Source organism: Physeter macrocephalus, chromosome 9, assembly GCF_002837175.3.
Source record: "Physeter macrocephalus isolate SW-GA chromosome 9, ASM283717v5, whole genome shotgun sequence".
Taxonomy (NCBI): domain Eukaryota; kingdom Metazoa; phylum Chordata; class Mammalia; order Artiodactyla; family Physeteridae; genus Physeter; species Physeter macrocephalus.
In genome coordinates, this window is record NC_041222.1 from 24,657,053 (window position 1) to 24,683,005 (window position 25,953).

The following is a 25,953-nucleotide window of genomic DNA, read 5'->3' on the forward strand; positions in this document are numbered from 1 at the left end:
GGGGAGCCGCTAAAAGGTTGTTGTTGTTTTTGTTTTTTAACATTTTTATTGGAGTATACTTGCTTTACAATGTTGAGTTAGTTTCTGCTGTATAACAAATTGAATCAGCTATACGTATACATATATTCCCATATCCCCTCCCTCTTGTGTCTCCCTCCCACCCTCCCTATCCCACCCCTCTAGGTGGTCACAAAGCACCGAGCTGATCTCCCTGTGCTATGTGGCTGCTTCCCACTAGCTATTTTTTTTAGATTCCATATATATGTGTTAGCATGTGGTATTTGTTTTTCTCTTTCTGACTTACTTCACTCTGTATGACAGACTCTAGGTCTATCCACCTTAATACAAATAACTCAATTTCGTTTCTTTTTATGGCTGAGTAATATTCCATTGTATATATGTGCCACATCTTCTTTATCCATTCATCTGTCATGGACACTTAGGTTGCTTCCATGTCCTGGCTATTGTAAATTAAAAGGTTTTAAGTAGAGAGTGACAGGACCATATCTCTCTTTCTAGATGAAATGGGCAGAGAGATTGGAAGGAGTGGGAGAATCTTCAGGGTAACGAGATCAGTTGGACTACTGCTTCTAAGAATATCCCTCTTTTGTACATGTTGTCACATTGCCCTGGGTCCACCTCCACACTGAGGGTCACAAGTCAGCACAGTACGTTTAGTTGATAAATCTGGCAACCCTACTCAGGTGCCACTTCCTCCATGAAGACTTCTCCAATTTTCCTACCTGGAAGGGACCTTTCCTCCTTGGAGCTTTCACACCTCTTCAAATGTTCCCCTCTAATTGCAACAATCACTTTTTATCTTAGCTCCAGACTGTCTGGATTCGAACCACAGCTCTACCACTTGCCGGTTCTGCAGCCGTGGGCAAGTCCCTTAACCTTCATAGGGCTCTATTTTCTCATTGACAATATGGGGATAATAATAATACCTTTCTCCTAAGGTCACTGTAAGGATTTAATGAGTTAATATATGTGATAGGCTTAGAACAGTGCCTGGAATATAGTGAACTTTGTATAAGCAACGGCTGTTATTGTTATTATTATTGCTATTTAAATTATTTGTGTCCATGTTTTAATTCCTATAATAGATTTGAGCCTTTTGAGCACAAGGACTATGACTTATTCATTTTTGCATCTTCCTCAGTGAGTAGCAAGATGCATTTACATAGTACGTGCTCAATAAATATTTGTAGAATGTATCAATAAATGGTCAAATGAATGAAAGAATGTAAGCTTTAGAATGGAATTTAACTATGGTGCTGTAAACAAAGTATTATTTGTATTCAAGGATGCTTTGATCTTTAAAGGAAAAAACAACTATGTGTGTAATGACAGGAACCTAAGAATCTGAGTACAGAAGGGGCACAGGGTAAGCCCTGCAACATGTATTCTCAAAACTCAACCCTGTGCCTTGATTTTTTTTCATCTGCAAAATGAAGAGATTTGATTAAATGATCTTGAAATCCTCTATAGCCCTAAAGTTCTATTATTGGGATCACTAGGTTCTTAAAACATTTGTTTGTTGATTACTACACCATTAGGAATTTCCTAGAAAAGTCAGTGGAAGAATTTTTTTAATTGAAAAAATACTTCCAAATGACACTTGGTACTAGGGCCTAAAGAAAGATCTTATTAAATATAGCGAGGGCTTGTGTTAGAGATGGAGCCTATGTTCCCTCACTTTAATTAGGACTAACACATCAAGAAGAGAAATTCTGTCAGAAATATGTACCGCAGCCACATTTACCCCAAAGACACAGGAAGCTTGAAAACAAAAATCAAAGCTGCTCAGAATTCTCCTGGGAAAATGAACAATGAGAAGCATCAGCAAAATGATTCCAAGTTCACCGGGAAGCCATTGACCCTCCTGACTGTGGATTGGTATATTGGGCTCTGCCACTTTGAGTATTTTGGGGTTCAGCGTGAAAGGTGAAGATGCTGCGGTTTCTAAAGATGCCTAGAGGCTATGGCAAAAAGGGAGCCCTGGACCGGATGGCCCCATCTTCTAAGTCTCTCTCAGCACCCTCTTCAAGTCTTGGGCACCATCTGCCTGTGCAGCTATCATTTGTGTCACTGGATGTTAAATTCTCCATAGATTGTGCTTATTTATCTCAGGAACCCCCGTACCCAGTACCCAATACCCAGATGCTCAACAAATACTTGTTGAATAAATGAATGTTGGCCATGCCTTAAACTCTGGCTCTGAGGAATGCTGATATGAGAGAGAAGTTGCAGATACCTTAACTTCCAGGTCATATGGTGGTTAACCAATATAAACTCATTTCTGGATTAAAATTAGACAAAGGTGAAGCAACCAGCACATGTTCTTCTGCCTTCTCTCTTGACTTCTCAATCAACCTGGGCTGGAAATACAGAGACCTCTGGGCAATGAGCCTGTAGCTCAGTCTGTGGGTCTGCCCATGTCTGAGATGGTGCTGGTGATGGGGAGCAGCTGGCTGCTGATGATAACAAGAGCCATGTGGCAGCCATGGCTGATTCCTAGTGGGGGTTTTGCCCATCTCCCATAAACCCTGAAGCAGGCGATCTCCCCAAAAGAGCCCTGTACCCGGTTCTGTTCGGGGAGAGGGAAGCTAGATTCCTCCTCAACAGATGTCACCATAATTAGATAACTCATTATATCAAGGAATAAGGAAAGGAGATTGACATAGATACAAATGCGAACATATTGATAGCTTTTCTGCATGTGAGTTTGTGCAATCTTGGAAACTGATTTCCTGGACAAGGCTCAAAGGATGAGTCAGCGGTTGGAGCCTGAGGAGATTTTCCACAATGAAATTCTAGTCCCAGTCAAGTATTCTAAGAGCTTGCCACCCGGTAAGACCATTCCCAGGGGCGGCCAGGGCTCAAAGCCAGCGTAGGTGTGTCTGTGCCCTGTGCACATGAGAGAACCCCAGCAGAGATCCAGGGCCTGGGGGTGAAGGAGGGAGAGGGAGTAACTCGCTGGGTTAGACAGACCACATGGGCAGTGGCTGATGCTGATCCACGAAGTCGTCGGAACTCCTGGGTCCCCTTCCTGCGTCTGAGTTGGAGAGCCTCCCTGGGAGGTCATCCCCGGCAGGGAGTAAATGTCCTTCACAAGTGCTCCCATATGCCCCTGCTCTTTCTGTTGGAGCACCCATCGTTCTGTAATGTACTTGCCTCTTTTCCCTGTGGCAAAATAGAAGATTTGACTACATGATCATTTCCAGCTCAAACATTCCAAAGTTGGAAATGCCTTTAAAAAAAAATGGGGTAAAGGAAGGAAATTGTGAGTAGACATGCAATACATGTATATATATGTCTGCTCCTTCTCTGGTCATTTCATATCCATCATTTTCCAACCACCTCCTGAGTCTGACCTTCCAGTTTTCAGGAGGCAGTGATCACTTCAATCACTTATGCCTTCTGAAGACCCTTGGGCAACCCAGGCTCTTCTCCTGTAGTTTAGCTGCTCATCTGTACTTAGCACTTTGTTTCTACAGGGAGACTTAGGGGAGTGGAGAGTGTGAACAGAGAGAGCCAGTCCTGCAAGAGGCCCTAATTCCTGCTCCTGCCCCCGAGGTCTTCCTCCTCTACCCTAGGCTCTTCCTCTGGGGCCCTCAGGTACCATCCATCCCTTTCCCACTCCCCACTCCCACCCCAGCATCTTACCCCCAGAGAGAATGATCTCCTGTACAGAGAAAATAGAATCGCCTAGAAGGGAACTCGCTCATCTTTCTTCTGTGGAAGAGGAGCCTTACATCCTTCCTGAGAACTTTCCCTGTGGTTGGCGCCTGTCTCACCACTTTAGAGTCGTAGTCTGTCCTGAGCTTTATTTCTTTTTTCTTTTTTTAAAAAATTTATTTGTTTATTTTTGGCTGCGTTGGGTCTTCGTTGCGGTGCGCGGGCTTCTCATTACAGTGGCTTCTCTTGTGGCGGAGCATGGGCTCTAGGTGCGCAGGCTTCAGCAGTTGTGGCGCATGGGCTCAGTAGTTGTGGCTCGTGGGCCTCTAGAGCACAGGCTCAGTAGTTGTGGCACACAGGCTTAGTTGCTCCGTGGCATGTGGAATCTTCCCGGACCAGGGCTTGAACCTGTGCCCCCTGCATTGGCAGGCAAATTCTTAACCACTGAGCCACCAAGGAAGCCCTGGGCTTTATTTCTTGAGTCTGTCCTTTCCTCTGCCCCCTACCTGGCCCGCTTCGCAGATATTCCTCTGGGTAGTTATGATATCCCCTAGGCCTCCCCCAAGTGGCCTTTCTGCCACTGCTCTCTTCTCCTTCCTGGGCCTTCTATTCCCTACCCCACATCTCACATACCTTCTCTTGAACCTATAGAGAGACCCTCCAACAGTCTGAACCTGGCATTCATACATCTTGGTAAGAGTCCTGGGGAAAATTCTTTTTGAGTAAACTCGAGTCTATAAGCAGATAACACTATCCTAAAGTGGGTGAAGCAGGTAGACGTTCAATATAAAGATTATGGATGCCACCAGCAGTTTATATACAGGAGCCAGTGCTATGTTTGCAGAGTTAATAGCGTGACAGGCTTTTAGCTATACATTTTTAAAGAACTGATGGTCACTCTTGCCTGAACAGTCCAGGCCTGAATGACAGATGACTCTCAGTAAAAATTAGAGCTACACCCAGCTGGCCCCATAAAAGAGAAGCGCTGAAGTCCATCCCTCTGGGACAGCCTGAGGCAATGATACTCGCATTGATCCTGTTACTGAGCAAGTGAGGGGATGCAGAAGGAGCCAGTCTCCTCGGGGACCAGAGCCTGTTGGAATATCTCCATCCTCCATTGGAGTCACTGGCACCAAATCTGCCTGGAGGAGTGAGAAACAGTGAGCCCTCTCTGACTTGCAGTACTTCTCTTTCTTCCTACTTGGTCTTGGCATTAAAGCTCTCTGGACTGGTTTTTGCTCATACTCTGTGAGTCTGTGCAAAAGTCCATTTAGAAGACCTGTTTGTAGCTCCAATTTTGGAATAAGGAAGTCAGACCTTAATCAGACTAATTCCCACCTTCCATCCGCTTTCCAGTCCTACCGCCTACTCATTCTGTGTTGCAATTCTCTCTCCCTGTACAAGCACCATACTCTCCTTTCCTCTGTTTTCCTTTGTGGTCAAATCTGGCCATTCAGCAGGGACCATTCAAACCTCACCTTTCTAGGGAGACTTCTGGGCTCTGCCTATCCTCGCCTCTCTCACAGTCCTGTCCTATCCTCTCAGCATACTCTGCTTTCTGTTAGTGGTGTTACTCTGCCTGACCTATCTCCCCTACTATACCATGGATTTTTCCAGGAAACAAATTCAGTCTGAGACTTGTGAGCATATCCCCTAGGTCCCAACCTAATGTTGTTGGCTGAATGTGACTTGCTATGGAAGAGGTATATCATTTCCAGCCACATACTAAATGCTTCACATTCATTATTCCATTTAATCTTTCCTTGGTAGCTGTCATCCCATTTTGCAAACGATAAAACTGAGACTCAGAGAAGTTAAATGACTTGCCCAGGATCACATAAGTAGCAAGCGGCTGAGCTGAATTTGAACCCAGGCTTTGTTGTGTTTATTCCACCCTCCCTTCCCACCACCCCCAGTGCCCCAAGCCCCTACAGGCTCCTGCAGTGTAAATTGAGGGGTAGGTGGAGACAAGAAGTGCTAACTCACTTAGGTGAGTAAACACTGCTTTGCAAGCACAGTCTTTTCCCACCAAAACATGTATTTTATATGCCTTTGAACACTTTTTAAGCATCTCTTGAAAGAATGGAGTAAATGTGAACAACACAGTTAAAGGCAGGAGCAAGAAAAGAGAGAATCAAGAGTTAGGTTTTTGGACTTCCCTGGTGGCGCAGTGTTTAAGAATCTGCCTGCCAATGCAGGGGACACGGGTTTGAGCCCTGGTCCAGGAAGATCCCACATGCCGCAGAGCAAGTAAGCCCCTGCACCACAACAACTGAGCCTGCACTCTAGAGCCCGCGAGCCACAACTACCGAAGCCCGCTCGCCTAGAGCGGTGCTCCGCAACAAGAGAAGCCACCGCAATGAAAAGCCTGCGTATCGCAACGAAGAGTACCCCCTACTTGACGCAACTAGAGAAGGCCCACGTGCAGCAACAAAGACCCAACACAACCAAAAATAAATTGATTAATTAAAGAATTTTTTTTAAAAAAGAGCTAGGTTTTATTCCGATAGTTCTCGTTAGAGTTTGGTTTATAGGTTTGGGAGGAGAGAAGGGGGAAGAAAGGAACTTCCAGCTGGGGAAATGGTGCAGCTAACAAAACATGGCCAGCTTTGGGGAGATACACAAGCAAAGAAAACTTTTGCTGTAATTTACTCAATGAAATCTCTTCATTTTGCCTACTTAAAAGAGACCTCAGGGAAAATGTAAAAAGGTTGATATTGCTTTCTGGATGTCAGACTGATATTTCTTGTCTATATGACCTAACGAGATGGGACTAGAGGTCACCCAGAATACTTAGGCTACGTGCCACTTTGTCTTTGACATGTCTCCTCCCAGTGAGCAGAGGCGCAGACACCTCCACTTCGTGGCAAGTGGAATAATGTGCTTCAAACCCAAATCTCCTCACCCTGCGTCAAGGCCTTCTTCCTCTGCCTGTTCTCCTGGGGTTTGGTCCTCATCACCTGAATGCGCTCTGTACATCCAGGAACTTGTGTAAGGAGAAGAGGCAACCTCTCGTTTCCCCACTCATGGCAATTTTCCACCAGCCCTCAGGGCCCTGGGACTGATGCCTCCTTATTATGGGGTACTGGCCATCTGTCCTGACAGCAATAGCAAGAGAAAGAACTATGGAATCCAGTTCACTGTACATTCAAGCTGCATCAAAGGTCGGGTGTCGCTGCAGAAACAAGAAAGATGTTTTAAAGAGCATGGTCCACATTTACAGGGCTAGTTAAACTGTATCTAGAGCACCATGTTCAGTTCTGGACCTCACATTGACATCCACTTAAGCTGACCAGGTTGTGAGGGGACTGGAAACAATACTCTATAAAGGATGCTCAAAGGAACCATGAATATGGCAGTGGTAATATCTAATCTCTAAAGAATTGTCTTGAAGGACTTCCCTGGTGGTCCAGCGGTTATGACTCTGTGCTCCCAATGCAGGGGGCCCGGGTTCAATCCCTGGTCAGGGAACTAGATCCCGCATGCTGCAACTAAGACCTGGCATAGCCAAATAAATAAATAAATATTAAAAAAAGAATTGTCTTGAGGTAAAGGAAGCTGATGGGCCTGGGATGGGGACGCAGGGCAAGTGGGAGAAAGCTCTATGCAGGCAGCTTGCACTTAGTAAGAGGACCCTGCGTGAGGCTCAGAACTTCCCAAAGATGGAATGAATGGTAGTGATCTCCCTTCCTCTGGGTGTGCCCGAAGCAGAGGCAAAAGGAGCATGGGACTGGGGGAAGGGTCAGGTTGGCACATAGCAGCTTTTACAGATGAAATGTAGCCCATGGGGTTTTCATTGCAAAGATATGATCTGCCTTCTTATTTTGCATTTTCAATTCATGACGCAGGGAAACAGAACAGCCAGGAGCTTTTTGGAACATAAAAGAGTCTAAGGTAGCCAGTTGTAAATGACCCAGAAACCAAAGGGACCCACATGTAGCAAATTTGCCTGCAATAAACATTATTCCTATTTTAAACATTTATATATCCTTAACCAGAGACTGTCATTTCTGGCTCCAACTTCAGAAACAATAACATACCCTTAGGGCTTGTGATCCACACTAGAGAAATCATTAGCTCACTCACTGAGCACCATCTGAAAGAGTCATTGTATCTCATTCAAATCAAACCAAACCTGCAAATATTTACCGAGCACTTTGCTGGTGCAAGGAGAACCAAGATGGATGAGATCTGGTCCCTGCCATCTAGGCACCAGCAAGAGAGTGATGGAGAGAGAACAGGTTGGTGAAAAGCTTAATTATCATGTCACCTCTTCCAGCACTTTTCCCACCTATTGGGATTATTTCTTTAAAATTGCCAGCAGCACCACTAGGCTGTGAGTTTCCTCAGATACAGTAAACCTTATTGGCTAAGACACAGCATTTGCACCTGTAGAAACTGAGTTCACCTCCTCACCTGGCCATGTGTCAGCTGTAACTTTGGACACATTGCTTTACTGCCTTATACTTCAGTTTCTTCGAACCTAAACAATAGAACCCATTATTGTGTGAATTAGATTAAATACCACAGGCAAAGCGCTTAGCACTGTGGCCTTTTCCATACATATGTGCTCAGTAAATATTTGCTACTGCTGCTGCCGCTACCACTACTACTACTACTGTAGTGGGGGTTACTCTAATGTAGGGGTTAGTTTCTAAAGTAAATTCATAAGGTGAAAGCCATACCTAATCAATGTGATACCTCAAAATCCCACCTTGCATGTCCTCAGAAGCATATGCACTTTGAAAGAAAGCATATGCACTTGAATAGTTGCCAGCACAACGCTTTTCGTTCTCACTCTCTTTCTTTCTCATAGGCCCACTTAAATTAATAACAGCTAATAATGAGGGCTTATTACATGGTAGGCACTGGTCTAAAACTTTACGTGTATTAGCCTATTTAATTTCATATCAACTGTGTAACGTAAGTACTAGGATTTTCTCTGTTTCACCTATGAGGAAACTAAAGCACAGAATACACATTCTTAACAACTGGTCTGACTATCTCTCCTAAGGTAAATAGGATATGACTACACCCTAATGCTAATGTCAGTATGCCCAACCATTTACACAAGTCCTGGGATACAGCAGGCGTTCTGTAAATGTTTGTGGAACGAATGAGTTCCTCAGGTTACTAGTTGTAGGAAATAGTGCCTTTGTGCGGGGAACCCATATCCCCATAAACTCTCAAACAGCAGAGAGGAAATTGGACTGGGGTGAGGCCATCAGGCAGTGTCCCCATCTCAGAAGCCTCTTTGGTATTCTTTGCTCATGCTTAGCCAGTTCAGCCAGTTCCTAGGTCGAATCTCCATCCTTAATCCTCCATGAGGCCAGCTCATTCCCAGCTCACATGATCCCACAGCAGCAAGTCTTCATCCCATGCCATTGTCATCTGTGACATCTCGGAACCACCCTGTCACCACTGGGCTGATGGTGTGAAGGGGGCAGAAAAAGAGGCTTATAACCTTTAGCACACTTCGGAGGAACTCCAATAAACCGATGTTTCTCTAACTGGAATGATGGGAGGAGGTACAGAGGTGTATTCTTAAGGGTCCGTGCGTTTTCTCCAGGAACTTTTAAGTGATATGTTTTTGTTTCAGTTATGATGTGACAAAATTTGGTATGAGTATGTTCTAGAGGTTAAGACTGCAAAGCCTGGAGTCAGAAATCCTGGATGCAAATCCTGACTTTGCTGCTTGGCAGTGTATGCCCTTGCATCTAGCTTCCCAGACAAGGTGAGAAGTAGAATGAAGTAAGCGAGTCACCCTCTTGACCTTCTTTTCCTTCCACCCCACCCAGGCAGGTAAGGAACCTGTTCTAGTTTGTATTTACAGTTAAGTCCTTGCCTTTGGTACAAGACTTCCTGGAGAAGGTGACTCCTGAGCTGATGCCAGGAGTCACATGTTATATAACATGTGTTATATAACCATTAGATCCATTTCTACAGTGCCTTATGGTTTGTGATGGATTCTCCCATGCGTTTGGTCCTGACAAAAACTAAATGAGGTAAGGTAGCAATATATAAATGTATATAGAGTCAATCCTCATTATTCACAGATTGCATATGTGCAAATTCACCCACTTGTTAAAATTGATCTGTAACCCCAAAATCAACCCTCGCAGCACTTCACAGTCATTTGCAGAAATGGGCAGAGCAGTCAAAAATTTGAGCTGCCCATCGCACACGTTCCCAGCCGAGGTCGAACAAGGTGACACTCTGCCTTCATGTTCCAGCTCTCATACTGCAAACAAGCTCCTTTTCACCATCTATTTTCACATTTTGTGCTCTTTTTCTTAGAGATTTTGTTGTTTAAAATGTCTCCAAGCATAGTAGTACACAAGGAGATTGTGATGTGACTTATAGAGAAAGTATGTGTTAGATGAGCTTCATTCGGGCATGAATTCTAGTGCTGCTGGCCAGGAGTTCAATGTCAGTGAATCAACAATAATATTAAACAAGGTGTCTTTAAACAGAAACACACAGAAAAGAAGGTTATGTGTTTCCCCTCAGAATAGCAGTTCAAATATTTGTTAATGCAACATTCCCAGTCACTCTATAGGACAAACTATCACAAATAATGAGAACAGAGTGAAGACCATACTATATAATATATACAATATATAAAATAAGGGAACCGAGGCTCAGAGAGGTTAGAGAATCTGCCCAAAAGGCCCAAGGTCATACATCTAATGGGTGCCAGGCAGGTCTGAGTCCATATTCCACCCACTACCGCCCTCTGCCTGTCGGAATTCGTGGTCAAAAGAGTTGTATGAACAATTGCTATTTGTGGAGTTTGGGTAAGGAGAATTCACTCTAGCTGTTTTCAGCCTCTCCTTTGCTATGCTGGTCTTTATTTCCCCTCCTGTCCCTCTTTGTTTGTTTTTGGATTATCTGTAATTGTTTTGTCATCGCATGGAAGGTCCTTCCAAGCAAATGAATCTGTAGGTACCTCTTGCTACACAGCACAAGTCTTTCCAAGGAGGGACCTAGGAATAGAGCAGGACAACCAACCTGGGAATCAACTCCTATTCAAGTTCATACGTGAACCAATGAAAATTATCCTCCATTATTCTTAATAATATTTTAAAGTCTAGAATGGGACAGATGGGAGAAGAGGTGTTAAAGGAACCTCTGCACCCTCCTTAACCCTCACGCCCTCACCCCCCCAGCCTTCACAAATCCTTGAGATGCCTACCCCTCCCCATTGAGGAGCAATGCCTCTTTGTAAGCGTTTTCAAACACTCAGTGTCATTTTGTGGGAATTGAGATCCAACATATCTCTTTTCACAGGTCCCACAATGCTTCAGTGATGATGAGTTTGACAGGCATGACAGAAGAAAGGCAGGAGGGCGGAGGAGAAGAGAGAGGATTAACAAGTGTCTGCGAAGTGGCATTTATATTTAGAATTTCCTTTCCTTTCAAGGGTTGGTGTGCCAGTCAGGACTCTTGGTATAAACAACAGAACCCACTTAGCTCATTTTAATGGAAAGAGAATTTATTAAAGAATATTAGATAGTTCACAGAATCTCCAGGACAGCCAAAGAGTGCAGCATAAAGGGAGCCAGCCAGGAAAGTGCCCAAACCACGAAGTGCGAGTACACCTTCGAAGGCCCCACTGGCAACATGCCTGGGCATAAACACCACGGCTTTCACCAAACACGCTAAACACTGAACACCAAAACCTCAGGCTCTGACACTCCCAAGGCTTTCTGCTATACTTCTGAACTGGATTCTTCCATGGGTACATCCAATTGGTAGAGCCCAGGTCACATGACCGAGGACTGGCCTGGTCTCATACGTGATGGATCCCCAAATGGGGACCAGATCAACTTGTTAACTTGCTGAGTGACCTCAGGGAAGTCACTGAACTCACTTGTTCTAGTTCCTCGTCTTTAGTATGGAGGATTCAGCTCAGTGTGCTCTAAGGTGACTTTCAGCTCAGAAATGCTATAATTTGGTGATTCTAAGCATCTGAGAATGTTTTATTTAGCACTCAGCCACCCCAGGATGTTTGATAAAATCTGATCATTTGGACAAGTCCCAAGAAAAGAACAGATCAGAGCCTGCATTGGGTGTTGGGAGCCCACCTGATGGGAGAATGTGTGTTTGTAGTGGGAGGTGGGGAGGTGGATGATGAAAGTATGGAGAATTTTAGAACTTGAAGGAATTAAAGACTTCCTTTTTTTTTCTTTCTTTCTTTCTTTCTTTCATTTCAAATATGGAAACTGAGCCTCAGAGAAGGAAATGAGGAATCTAAGTTCACAGAGTTAGTTAAAGGCAGAACTGGGATTAGCATTACCTTTTCTGCTTTCCATTCCAGGGTTCCGTCCCCAATGCCAGGAATGACAAACAGATTTCCTTTCCTTTCCTGTGTTAACTCTAGTGAATTAGCATGGCTGCCTTGAGCACTGTATTCAGGAAGCTTCCCAGGTCCTTCAGGGCTCAGTGGGAAAAGTGCTATAATTGATTAGCAATGTCTGTCATGGCCACAGGATGGGAGAGTAGTCACCCAGGTTTTGCCATCCCTAATTTACCAGGCCTCATTATAGAATCAAATTGCCAGTGAAGAACTGGAGGCTCATTCTCCACAGAGAACCAAGAGGTGGAAAAGGGTAGAAAACTACATAACCCGTTCTGCAGAAGGCTCTTACAAAGAGCCCCAAATTAAGAGGTGGTAGTCAATGTATGCTTAGGGAACCAGCTCATGCCTACATTCAAAGTTTGCTAAGTTACATTGGGAACAAAGAGTATTACAAACTGAAAAGGGCATGTGAAAACAAGGATATGAGAGCTGGGGGATCAAGTCCCTAAAAAAGCAGAGTGAGATAACAGTTAAATTAGAGGCATATTGTACAATGTGCACCCAGAAGTTTTTTGGGGGGAGGGGGTTATGTTATCCTAACTAAAATATCATTGCTTAGATTGAGACAGTGAAATTAATTTATTTTCATGAACAGAGTTGTATGTAAAATCTATATGAGCATATAGATTGGTCAATCCCTCCATGCCTAAATTGAATTCTAGTTAATAATGATAATAATAATAACTATCTCATTTAATCCTCATTACAAACTTGGGAAATAAATACTATTATCATCACTGTCTTATAGGTGGAGAATCTGAGCTTTGGACGGCTGAGGGACTTCCCTAAGGTCACACAATTAATGGGTGGCAAAGCTGGGTTTCAAATCAAAAAAATCATGATTTTTTTTTCCCGTTCATGTTAATTAAAAGTCAGATCCAATCTGAGGCATGTTTGAGAATTTGTGGAAGTCACTAGAAGTGAGATATGAACCTTTGCAGAACTGGCCCTAACATCCTAACCCCTCTTAATAGAAAAGTGACATCATGATCTTCCCCTTGTTTTCATCTACTAAAATTCAAATCACCAAACTTCTTAGCCTCTCTGGGAAAACTAAGCAACCCATCACTTCAGAGGAAGCTCGTGGGGTTTGTGCACAGCGATTTCACATCTTCCCCAAAACGCCGACATAGCCAATCCAGGTTAAAGGATATCAGCATTGCCACACACTCTTCTTTTTCCCAAATTAATCAAGAAGTAGGAATTTCTGACAAATGCCATCTGCTGATTTTTCAGAGAGACAAGTTTTGGTGGTGTGACCAGCAGGTGCCTCGGCTTTTTCTAGCATGCAGTACCAAAATAGTCACCATGGCAACCCTCAGAGGGCAGACTTCCAAAGAGATGCATTGTGAGCACAGAAACTCTAGAGCACTTTCAAGCAAGAAGGAAGGAGGCTCAGTGGGCAGGTTTCCAACGTGGGGAGCAGGAGCTTCTCCCCACATCCCCAGGCCGGACTGCAGGCTGCTATGTACTTGGTACAGCCAGGCTCTCAGTCACCCTGGGGCTTTTGCTCCCAGGAAGAGAGAGGAAATGTGAATTTGTGGGGAATGGCAGGTGGAACAGGCAACTCCGAGATTTTTTGCAGGGACTAAAGTGGCTTGGGAGTGGGACAAGTCCCTTGGAAGAGGGACAAAAAAGGCATGGCCCTGGGCTGGGACTTGGCAGGAGACTTGGGTTCTAATTGCTAACCAAGTGACTTTGGGTGATTGACCTCACCTCTCTGACTCTCAGCTTCTCATGTGTGAAATGGGGGTGGTGAACTCACCCTGCCTCATCACAGGGGAAACTGAGGATACGATATGATGCTTGTGGAAGCTCTTGGTAAGGTGCTCAGCGGGCAGCATAGATCAAAGAGAGTAGAGATGTGGGGTTCAGGAAGCCTGGGTTCCTGACCAGGCTCTGCTACTTTCTGATCCTATGAGCCTGGGCAAGTGACAGAGCTTACCAGACCTCGGTCTCCTCACCTCACAGGGACGATAATAAGTACTGCCTGGCAATGTGGGTGTGCAGGTTAATGAGGTATAGCATGTGTGATCAGGGATGCAAGTCTGCTCCCTCCTCTGGGCTCCTGGGACTTCTGAATCCTCGGCTCCTCTGTGACCTGGGATTCCACACTCCCCTGTGGTGTTAGAAGCACACGCCAAGTAAGGATTTTGCTTGGGGAAGTACTTGAGAGAAAAGGGGGAGGGAGCTGGGAGAGGCCAGCTGGGAGAGCCATCACACCAGAATGCAAGTCTGACCTAAATGCAGGAGGGTGGGGAAGAAGGTTGGCCAGAAGCATCCTAGACCAGCTATGCACTGAGGAAGGCAGTGAGGGAGTCTTCAAACCACAGTCAACTATCAGAGAAGCCCCTCTCTCCTGGAGGCTGTGAGTACTAGCACCCGGGACTCACTCCGTGGCTGACTGGGTGGGAGCAGCCCATAGGAAGTGTGGCCTCAACACAAATACGAGTGCACAGCAGCTGGGGCCCTTGGTCAGTTTGGCTCCCTGTCTGCAAGACATGCCCACACCCACAGTCCCTCATCCAGAACATTATAGGAACTAGGCCTCAAAGATGTCTCTGGACCCCAACTCTGGGAGAAACAACATTCTTGATTAGATTATATAGGAAAGCTGCGCATGCCCTGTGTCTCTATCTATACTTAAATGCACATGTGTATGGGTACACATGCTATTTGTCAGTGCACACATATATGAATGAGTATATCTGCATATGTGGATAAGTATTTATATTTATGTGTATGTGTGTGTGAATTTATACAATGATACCATTAGAACTGTGCTAAGCATTTTACCACAGTGTCCCTCATCTTTACAACTATCTTTGAGGTAGATAAGGTAGGTAAACTTATATGTTTTCCCCAACATGCCATTCCGATAATACAAAGCAGAGCCGAGGACTGAATCAGGAATATTTTCCTTCAAGATCTGAGCTCTTGTCCTCTTCACCACACCGTCGCCCACTCATATGACCATTTATTACATGAAACCACATATGTGTGCATATATAAGAAAAGTTAAGACACAGGAGGCAAATATACACGGAGAGGTATAGATTGATTATAGGTTGGTGGCTGATGAAGGGACACACTTCCAGAAGCACACCCCCAATATAATTCTATTAGTGTATGCCATCTGGAAACATATATTGCATTCTAGCTGTAAGAATTTCTATATAATAAGCTACAGCACAAATTTTAGAGATTCTAAGCAATTTGAGGCTCTGATTCTTCTAGCACAATCCTACAGGAGTCCCTTTTCTTGTCCTTCCCCCAAATCCTTGCTTCCATGGCAAGTTTTTCAGCGTGCTTTGTGGAGGTTTTTTTGTCCTGATTGAGAGGTATTTAAAAAAAAAACACAATCAACTCCAACATTTTAGTTTTCTGAATTTGTCTTTGCTTGTTTCCTGGCAGTATGAAATACTAGTTTGGAGAAATCATTTTAAAATCAGTCGCAATTACCATTTATTGAGCCCAGGTACTGTGCTTGAGATTTCCATAAACAATCACATTTGAATTTGGTTCTTATCTAAATGATCCTCAATTTACAGATGAAGAACTGAGGCTGTAAGAGTTTAGGAGACTTGGTTGAGTTACTCTGTTCATAAGGGGGCAGAACAGAGACTGAAGCTGGGCTTTGCTGGATCTACAACCCGGCTCTTTCCGCCGTTTTAACGCTCTGCGTAGAAGCCATAATTTGCCCAGTGCTTGGTATTCCATGCTACGCTATTTGTTAGTTCTGCTGTATCCTGGGAGCCTGCAGGACCAGCCAACCCCAGGAGGGCCGCCTGGGGCCAGGGCAGGTAGACTTACCTGGAAGAGCACCAGCCTGGCTATCAGCATATCCACTTTCTTCCCATCTCCTTTTGCAGCCTCCTTCCTCTGTTCACAATGACAGCCCAACTTCTGCCAGTCCTGATTGCCATTCAAGCCTTTTTTCTTTTTAAGGATTTTGAGGAAGAAAACCATCGTGTGCTCAAAAGGGTCCTGGCAATCAGAAGTGTCTGGAGATTTTGAGCTGTTAACGCAGAGAGGTGGCAAAAGTCCTTTCTAGGACATCCTTATGAGCCCAAATGGCAGCTAGAGTCAACATGGCTAGATCTGAACAGGTTTCCAAAGCGCGGCCGTAAGTGGGTGAGGGCTGTAACGAAGGCCCCAATGTTTGGAGAGCACTGCACAGTCTGTCAGATGCTTACAGCCCCACACTGTCTCTCAGTCCTCACAGCAACCCCATGCAGTGAGTGGTGTTACCCCTTTTCACAGTTAAGGAAACTGGTCAGAGAGGTACAGGGACTTGCCCAATGGCAGGCAGCTACGAGGTGGAGCTGAGACTCCAACCCAGTTCTTCTGACTCCAGGCCCATCATCTCAGGATTGTATCTGGGTGGTCCTCATACCTGTACGAGGGGCCAGTGGCAGGGTCAGTGGAAGATAGCAGAGGAGCCTGGAAGCAGTAGGTGCCTCTGTAAAAGGTAAAGTTGTCTTTGTCAGCTTGGGTTGCCATAACCAGTACCATAGACTGAGTGGCTTAAACAACAGAAAATTATTTCTTACAGTTCTGGAGGATGGTAGTCCAAGATCAGGGTGCCAGCATGGATGGGTTCTGGTAAAAGCCCTGTTCCTCGTTTTCTATCTTCTTCCTTGGTTTGCTTGTCCTCATGTGTCAGGGAGTGAAAGCAAAGAGAGGAAGCTCTGTCTTGTCTCTTCTGATAAGGGCACTAATCCCATCATGTGGGCTTCACCTTCATGACCTAATTACCTCCCAAAGGCTCTATCTCCAAAGACCATCACACTGGGGATTAGGCTTTCAACATATGAATTTGGGGGACGCAAATATTTAGACCATAGCAGAAATAGAGAGCCCTGGAGGCCCATTTCAACTGGTGCAAGGAACCAAGCACCATGCTAGGCACCGGGGATATGGCATGAACAAGGTCTCCCAGACCCTGCCCTTAGAGTGTCATAATCCAGTGGGGGAGACCAACAGTTAAAAGGACAACCAACACAGAGTGATAAATGTTCTGGGAAAGGAACATACAGGCTCTGTTGGAGCACATGGGAGGGCACCTCACCCAGACATGGTATAAGGCCTCTTGATTCATTTTCCAAGTATATAAAAGCGACTTAAGGTTTGGCGTAGAAGTGAAAAAGGAGGTGATGGCTGTAGGAGGAGAGATACAGGAAGGCTTCCCAGGAGAGGTGTACAGCCTTTTGGAGCTGTAGCCTTGAAGAATGGGTAGAATTTTCATGAGCAAAGATTTGGAGGAGAATCATTTCAGCCTCAGGAAAGAGACTGGTCCCTGATAGAGGCACGAATGGGGGATATGCCCAGTGGACAAGAGCTCATCTCCAGAGTCTTTGGGTGGACTGCTTGGTGCAGAGTACCAGGAGACACAGCTGGAAAAGCAGATGGAGGGGGGGGGGGTCAAGTAAGCGCCTTCCAAGATGTGGACTTTGTCCAATAGGCCATGGGGAGCCATTGCCAGCATTTTGCATGGGGCAGTGACACCCTTGGGCCTGCATCTTGGAAAGGTGGTTTTCAGGGCAGTTTGGATGATATTGGGGAGAATCTGGAAGCATAGGACCAGTACCAGTGTGTAGGTGAGAGATGATAAGGGCATCAGTCCTCGGGCAAGAGCTAAATCAGTGGGGTAGTCACCCAGGCTGGCAGAACCAGAGGGGGAAGAGCCAGAGAACAAGCCCCAATGGTGTCTGAGAAGAAGTTGAAGATCTACCTGGAGGAGCCAGGTGTGTCTTCCATCCAAGGGGCAAGCTCAAGGTTAGGGATGAAAAGAAGCACCAGAGGGCTAAAGCAGAGCAAACAGAGGGACACAGTGGGAGTAAGAGGCCAGAGGAAGCAAGGGGTGTAAGGGCTCTTGCTGGAAATGGGCCTCAGACTGCTAACTCCGTGTGTGTGTGTGTGTGTGTGTGTTTGTGTGCGTGTGCACGCTGGGCTGTGTGTATATGTGATATATGCACAAACGTGCTGAGCAGGGAGGAGAGATGACCTGGGTTAAAGAGTGATAGATCAAGAGGATAATGAGGGTCCCCTAAGAGGTTAGATGAGACAGGCAGCCAGGAGCAGGTCTTAGCATCCACATGGGCAATCACCCCTCGGCACCTGAATCAAGAGAGTGAAGAGCAATGAGCTTCCCACAGAACGGTTCTCTTTCCCTTGGTTCTACCCCAGGAAAGCAGCACCTTCAGTCACATGCAGCTGTACAATCAGTCATCCAACCACCATGCTCTGCATACCTACTAAGTGATGCCCAAGACATGGAGATAAAAGCCCAAAGCCTTTTTTTTTTTTTTTTTTAAAGACTTGAAGCAAACTCCCTTCTGGCACTTTCCACAGGTTTCTAGGGGTTTTGTCCCCTGCACTCAGGGCTGAGGAAACTGGTTTGTCCACAGCCTGGTCATCCCAGGGGGTTCCTTTGAAAACTTCCTGCGGCGTCCAGGAGCAAGCAGCCTCCTGGACGCACTGCCTTGTGAAACTCCAGATGAGAATGAACGGCATTTCTAAGACAATCCCCCCCAGTTCCTTTTCAGCACTGTGATTCCTTGCTTCCTTCCCTCCCCAGCTGGGCTAGCGTTTTCTGCCCATCGGAGCTCTGTGAGAGTATTTTAGGGCGATCCAGCCCTCCCACTTCACTAGACGCTGGCTGACCCCTGGCCGGCTGGTGGGTACTGTACCCACAGCCCAGGGCTTGTCTGTCTGCCCTCCCTCCTCCCCTGCTGCTGACGCACGCAACCTATAATAAGCCTCTGTTACTTGGAGCTGGGGCGGCTAGTAGTAAGCTGAAACCGCTACTATATTTACACTCTTTCCACATTTAGACAAAGGCTATTTTTAACAGAAGGTCTATTTGTGGGGGATGCCCACGTCACACTCTGTTCACATGCATCTCACCAGCCTGAGTCTATTATTTTGATTTCACACTTGTACCAGGTCTCTTACCTTCCCTCTTCCATCATTTTGCTTTCATTTCATCTTTCTTTCTCCACTTTCCTTCCTTTCTTCTCCCAGGGGGAAATCAGGATGAGAGGTCTTTGGCAGGCTGCGTTTCCACAGTTTTTCTGGGGATGCCAGGCACCATCCTCACGGGGTAGAGTGGGCAGAGGACACCAGGCCTGTGGACTGTTCTCAGTCTGTGGCCCGGGGCAAGGACAGACCCCAATCCCAAGGGGCTCCGGAAGGGCCTGTTCTGCCTCCACAGTCCGGGCGGGATGCTGGGACTGTCACAGCCTGGCCTTCCTTCTCCGTGGCATTCCACTTCTGTGCGTGCACGTGTGCACGCGCGCGCGCCTGTGCTTGGGGGAGCATGGCTAGCAAGGTCACGAGAAAATAAGCCAATTGGTTCATCGTTCATGCAGAGCCTTTTTTTTTCAGCTTAAAAGTTAATTTTGTCAGACTTCTCTAAGACAGAGTTTTTGTATATTTTGATGAAAGAGGGTTTCATACTTTCTAGATGAGTGATCCACTTAAGGGAAGGGGTGGGGAAATCAGTGGAATTAGCACATATTAATTCCCCGATGTGGTCAAGCCCTCTACAGGCACTGTGGAAACCTGGACCCTGACAATTGCGCTAGGGGGTAGTCCTGCCGCACGCAGATTACAGGTGAGATTTAGAGAGATGAGTGACTGGCCTAGATTCACTTAGCTCCTGAGTGGCTATGCTGGGACTGAAATCTACGTGTCTGGCTACAAACTGCATGCTAGCCCCAAATCTCACACCTTCCCTACTGCTTCCTTCTCACCTCCCCGAAAAAATAAACAGTCTTCATTAACGCTGTTTTTATTATTTTCTTTCCCTGGTTCTGCTCCCCTCCTCAGCCCCCTATCCCGACTAGAAGAGACCTTTCCAACCTTGGAACCCTCAGCACTTGCTTGGTCTGCTTCTTTAGATTCTGAGCAGTAACAGATCTGAGATACAGTCACATTGGAATCTAAAACACACACCGGCCCCCAGGCTCCTGGGACCTCCCTAAAGGGTCCCAAGAGAAACCCCACGTTGTCAAATCTTATTTTATTTCTGCCAACAATTTGGATTGTGGCTTCAGAGTGACATATTTTTATTGTATTTCTAAGAGCAAAGGGTGCTGAGATTTGAACTCACATCAGACTACAGCAGAAACAGAATTGTAGGACACCCTGCCCTCCTTAGCCCAGCTTCTGTAGGTGTCAGAAAAGTCATGGAAACTAAACGCCCCCTGGGTCCCTATCATCAAGACTTTTAAATTGCTGACTTGTCTCCGACATTTCCTGGAGACTCTGATAAGAGATTATTGTCTATTTGGTGTCCTAGAGTCAGGAGCCCTAATCCCAGGAGCCTTGTGGCTATAACAGTAGGACAAGTTACATTGCTCATATTTAATTTGCTTTCTTCTTCCTTAAAATGGAGATACTAATGCCACTTTGCCCACTCACCCACTTCACAATTTGCTAAGAAGATTAAATCAGAGAATTTATGTGACTCTGCTATTGCAAAAGCTGGCAAAAGCTTCAAGAATGTTAGTTGCTAGTGCTGATGTTTTTGTCATTAGTAAAGATGTGAAGGAGGACTCAGCAAGGCCAAGTGACATGTTTAAGGTCACACAGCAAGTAAGTGGTTCGAATAAGGGCTTAATAGCCCTGCTTCCCTCTGCAAAGGGCTGAACAAAAAAAATCACAGGGCCACTGGAAGGCTCAGATACTGAGCTCTACAATGCTGGGCCGAGTTCAGCCCAGAAATGGGGACACTGATCTGGGATGGGTCCCATCGCTCTCCCCAGCTGACCCTCCCTGCACCTTTGTCCCAGAAGCTTCTCAGGCTTCTCAGCAGTGTGGGTATCCTGCCTCAGCCAGAGCTGAAATCCCAGAGCAGGGACAGAGGAGTCAGTGTCATGGGGCTTCTGGTTTCAGGATATACTGGAAAGGTGAGAAGGAAGCTTGTCTTCCCATGGATCTGGGCCAGGGCCGGGTGGCGGGGCCTCCCCTGCCAGGAGCTGGGACGTTCCCCAGGTGCCCGGGCATCCCCAAGTCAGCAGGGCCGCCAGCACTTTCCAAAGCATTAGCTTGGGTCTGAAAATAAGTCCTTCAGCACTTTGCGTGAACCAGATGCTTTGTCGTTCAGGCAAAAGCTGCCCTAGAATCTACAGCCTTGGCAAGGCCTGGTGCTCCCCTGGCTTAGGGACCAGTTTGTGGGAAAGAAATTAAAGCCCCATGTAACCGGTTCTTGGAGGCCTTGGTGAGAGTCCTCTTTGCATCCTGTATCTCTACACCTCAACCTCCACGACTTTGACCTTTATGCCATGGCCACACATGCCCCTCCACCTCGAACCGCCACCTCGCCTCCCCACCCTGGCCAAATTCCCACCAGCTTTCAAGGCCGGGTACAGATAGTACTCCTTATGTGAAATCTGTTCTGGTCCTTCTCCCAGTTAGGAATAATAATGAAAGCCCCTCCTCTGGGTTCTCACAGAGCTTTGGGAACATGGCAGCAGCACATCCCAGCTAGTCTGCACTGGAATTTCCCATACATCCAGGCCAGAACAGAGGAGCTGCCCCATTGATCAACGGGACTGGAATCAGGCTTAGTTTTCACCCCTTCTCCTGAAGGGGTGGAGTAGAGCCTCTGGGCTGTTGGCCTGTAGACAGTGGAGGAGACACTGTGGTGCCCACCCTGGCCCCCTTTGCAGGGCTTATGCACACCCCCCCACCCCCAGATGCTACGAGTGTGACCTGCTTGCCTGTTATGGACTCACAGCTGCCCCCTTTCTTAGGAGAATTGCCCTCAGGAAACAGGAGCTGCCTCTCCAGGGGTCACCCCACACCGCCCCCCACCCCCTGCAACCCGCCAGCACAGGTATGACTAAGTAAAACGGATCTGAAAGGGCATTGCCCTTCTCTCACGGGGACACCTTGGCCAAGTGCTTTAGGCTCCAGAGTGTCAGTCCCACTTCCACCCCCTCCGCGAGGATTAGGCCAAGTCTAGGCTTTACCTGAGACCACAGTTTAGGGCGCTGAAACTCTCACATCCCAGGTAATCTCTCAGTTTGGGGCAAACAGAGCTGATTGGTTGGCCTAGACTGGGTCGCCAGATTTAGGACATAAAAATACAGGATATCCAGTTAAATTCGCATTTCAGATCAACAAAGCACACATTTTTAGTATAAGTACGTCCCATGCAATATTTAGAAATCCCTGTAGTAAAAAATTGCTTGCTGTTTATCTAAAATTCAGATGTAACTGGACGCTCTGTATTTTATCTGGTAGCCCCCTACCCTCAACCACATCTGTGTTTGTTCCTTTCCCCTCCCTACCCTGCTTCTCCATCTCCCTCCCTTGCAGGTTTTTCCCTCTATAAGCCGTGATACCTAATACCCTTTCTCAGCCTCTGCTTCTAAGGAAGCTGACCTGAGATTGTCACTGCCTCTCTGCCATCCACAGTGACCAGAGAAGGCCCTCTATTTCCCCTGGACTTTGCAGAACATATCTCTTTGGCCCAGCCTCCTGACACAGGATGGGCGGGGCAGTTCTGAGGAGGGTCTCTTTGTGACCCTGGGGGAAACCACTGCCTCTGACTGCATTCCTGCAGGACTGGTTTCCTGGAAACCTTAGGAAGACCAGGCGGACAGGAATCCTTGTGACCACAGCCTCTTTTAGGGAGCTGACTTTGATCCATCCATGACAGAGCTAGGGTCGGTGGCTTAATATCTGAGCCTGGATTTTTATACTCTGGAACATGAAGACTGGATGAAAATGACATCTGGGGACCTTCCAGCTGTGACCCAGTGAGATTTGGAGTTTTCCTAAGCCTGACCTGTGTATTTAGTTTATAAAGTACTCGACCTAGTGCCTGGCACAAGGTTGCTATTAATAGTAGTGTTGATCATAAGCAACCATAATAAATAACACCTGATTCCCCAAATAACATGGTATTAATAAGAAAATGTCCTATGAGGGCACCAAGCACCCAGCTAAACAGATTTCATGGCAAAACCACCCCAAGGTGGAGTGAGTTGTCTCGCTTCCTATCATGCAAAGGGAGGAACGGGAGAGAGGGGAGACGTTTATCTACCTGCCAGTGGCCAATCATTTCCATCCATCATCTCCTTTAATCAAACACAGTGGCCACTCTAGTGTCCAGGAATTTGGCATATGGTTCCAGGACAATGTCCCAGACTCTACTCCTACACTTTTCAGAACTGCAAACACTCCCAGACCAATTGGAGGACCACCTGCTCTCCTGATGGGGGTTGGGGGAGGGCCTGACCCATGGACACTCAAACCTTGTGTCCCTTCAGTCCTCCAAACACAGGAGGCAGAGTCCTGCCCTCCTTTCTCTCACCCATCACCACGCTCTGCATACCGTTCCCTCTTCTTGAGGGGCTCATCTCAGCCACAGGCTACTGCTGAGACATGCTCAGCCACCGGCCCCACAGCTCTTTGGCTGAAGGAACTGGCTTTCTGTTCCCTCTCTCACAACCATCACAAGGACACTCAGGAGCCCTCATTCACATAAAATCCCATCGTGGAATCTTTGCCCACAACCACAGAATCGCAGGGCTGGAGGAGACTGAGGAACCTAGTCTCATCCTTAGCAGATGTACAAGCGGGGCCGCCCCAAAAACACCCCCGCCAAGTGCTTCTGCTGGACACCTTCAAGGCCGAGAGCTCACTCCCAGCCGGTGACCCCCTTCCCTTCGTGGAACTACTCAGCCATTAGAAGCTTCTTCTCATGTCCATGTGTAATCTGACCTCTTGCAGCTTCCTCTCGTTGGTCCTCATTCTTTCACTGATGGCACAGAAAGTCCAGTCTTGTTGGAAGATGGTGTGCAAAGAGGTCCAGGGAGGTGTGTGGGGAGAAGTATCGTGAGACGATGTCGGAGGTGATGAGAAATGTCAGAAAGAGAACTGGTAGAGATATATGCTTGCTAAAAGGGACCTGCATCCTGCATGCTTTCTATCATGCTTTTTAAAAGTGTGGTGCTCAAGAGGCAACTCCTAAGCCCTCTGGAAAACTTGTCTGTCCCAAATAACTTACTCTCTGAGACTACAGACAACTGGAGTATTGTGTTACTTATTGTGGCGACAAGAAAAAGGTGATCAGGAAGGGAAGAGACTCAAAACTGTGTCACGGGAAAGACAGTTGAAAGACCTGGGTCTGGTTAGCCAGAAGGAAAGATTTGCGTAGTAAAGTCGTTGCCTCTGAAAATCTTTCCTGGGAAGAAGGACTAGATCAATTCCAAATGGAGCAAAGAATTAGACTTAGGACAAAAGGGTAAACCATCAAAGTGACCAAAAGCTTCCTACTAGACAGGGCTATCTAACAGTGAGAGGTCCCTGTCACTGAAGGTGTCCAAGGGAGGTGGAGAAGGGGGCCATCGATGCAATTCAAGCTCTGGGTGGAGGTTGGACTTGACGGCTTTGGCATCACCGCCACCACCCTAACACACACACACACACACACACACACACACACACACACACACACACACACACAAAGAAGTTGGTGTATTTAAAGCCAGAGGCTCTTTATTTTTCAAAGTGCATCAGTGTAGGTTGCATGTCTCTTGCTTTGCTTAGCCTTGGTTACCCAGAGATTTTCCCATCGCTGACTTGGTTGTCAGCAAGGAATAAAAGCCTTTCCTCTCTCCTTGGGAGGAGTGGAGCAGATTGTCTGGATCTGCACGTTAGTGCCCTGGCTCCAGTCTCAGCACCAAACGTGTTCCTTCTGCGCAGTCTGTTCTGTTTTGACAATGCATAGGGGAGAGCTGGAGAAAGTCCCGTAGCCAAGGGTTCTGGAAGCTTCAGGGTGGGGCTTTGCTCTGGGACAGGAGGGATGATATTTGCCTTGAAGAAAGATGTGGTTGGAGCCCCTTGCTCAGAAGGAACACAAGCAGAAAGTTTGGCTGGGGTCAGCGTCTGACCTCACTCATCGTCTTTCAGAGAGGAAGCTCTACCTTCTACAGCCACACCAGTGTTTTCTCAAGGGCGGAGTCTGAAAGAGATTTCTTCACAGGAGGAAACTCCCCTACACCTCTCTGGCATCCTGGAGATTAAAATAATAATAAGTTGGTTTTCCTCTGCACAAGAGATGAGATTTGCTGTACTGCCTGAGGACGGAGTACTAGACTCCCTGCTTTATTAAGATCTGAAAAGTGGTCTCATTTGGACTAGAGCATTTTACATGCCGTGACCAGCTGGTAGTGACTCATTAAATGATATTACTCAACTAGGATTTACTGAGCCCACCTCTATGCTAGGCTGTGTACCAGGCACTGGGAAGCAAAGATAAACAAGATACAGGATTTGCCCTCAAGAAGCTTATAGTCCAGTGAGATAAAATCGCAAGCAAAAAATTAAAATCCGTGCAGCCAGGGCTCCAGAAGAGCCCTGTGAATACACTAGCTGGCCACGAGCCTCAGGGATGGTGTCCTCGAGGAAGGGATATCTTGAGATGAGTTTTCAAAGATGAGCAAGATTTTATGAAGCTTCAAAGGCAGGAGTGGGGAAGGACGATGGAGGGAGGGATCTGTGTATGCAAAGGTGTAGGAAGGTGTGAAAAAGCTTTGTTTATTTAAAGGAGCCACCTGTACTTCGAAGCGACCAAAGCCACATATGATGCAGGCAGAGATGTTCAAAGGATGAAGCTAGAAAGGTGGTTTCAAACCAGGGGCAGTTTTGTCTCCCAGGGACATTTGGTTGTCTCAGGGAGAGGAGGGGCAGCACTACTCGCCTCTAGTGGGTAGAGACCAAGGATATTGCTAAACATCCTTCAGTGCTCTGGGCAGCCCCCTCAACCAGATAGACCAGTCTATCTGGTCCACAATGTCAACAGTGCTGAGAGGGAGAAACCCTACCTCAGAGAGAGGCAGCAGCCACACCATAAGGATGCAGCTCCTTTAGGGCCACTGCGTTTTCCCAGG

General features: G+C 46.6%; 1 long non-coding RNA gene across 3 annotated transcripts in view; it reads right to left on the bottom strand.

The window, feature by feature from the left end:
- The window catches only part of LOC114486860 (uncharacterized), a 54,124-nt gene extending 33,912 nt beyond the window's left edge, over nt 1–20,212 (bottom strand). Inside the window, exons 1-3 of one of the 3 annotated variants that reach the window (XR_008618202.1) lie at nt 19,001–20,212; nt 16,597–18,163; nt 15,857–16,505 (exon numbers count right to left, since the gene is read on the bottom strand). This is a non-coding gene — a long non-coding RNA (uncharacterized lncRNA). Of the gene's footprint in view, nt 1–15,410; nt 16,506–16,596; nt 18,164–18,297; nt 18,332–19,000 lie in introns of those variants that run through there. The other 2 variants (XR_003681192.2, XR_003681191.2) reach the window with 2 other exon arrangements.
- Nucleotides 20,213–25,953: the final 5,741 nt, after the last annotated feature.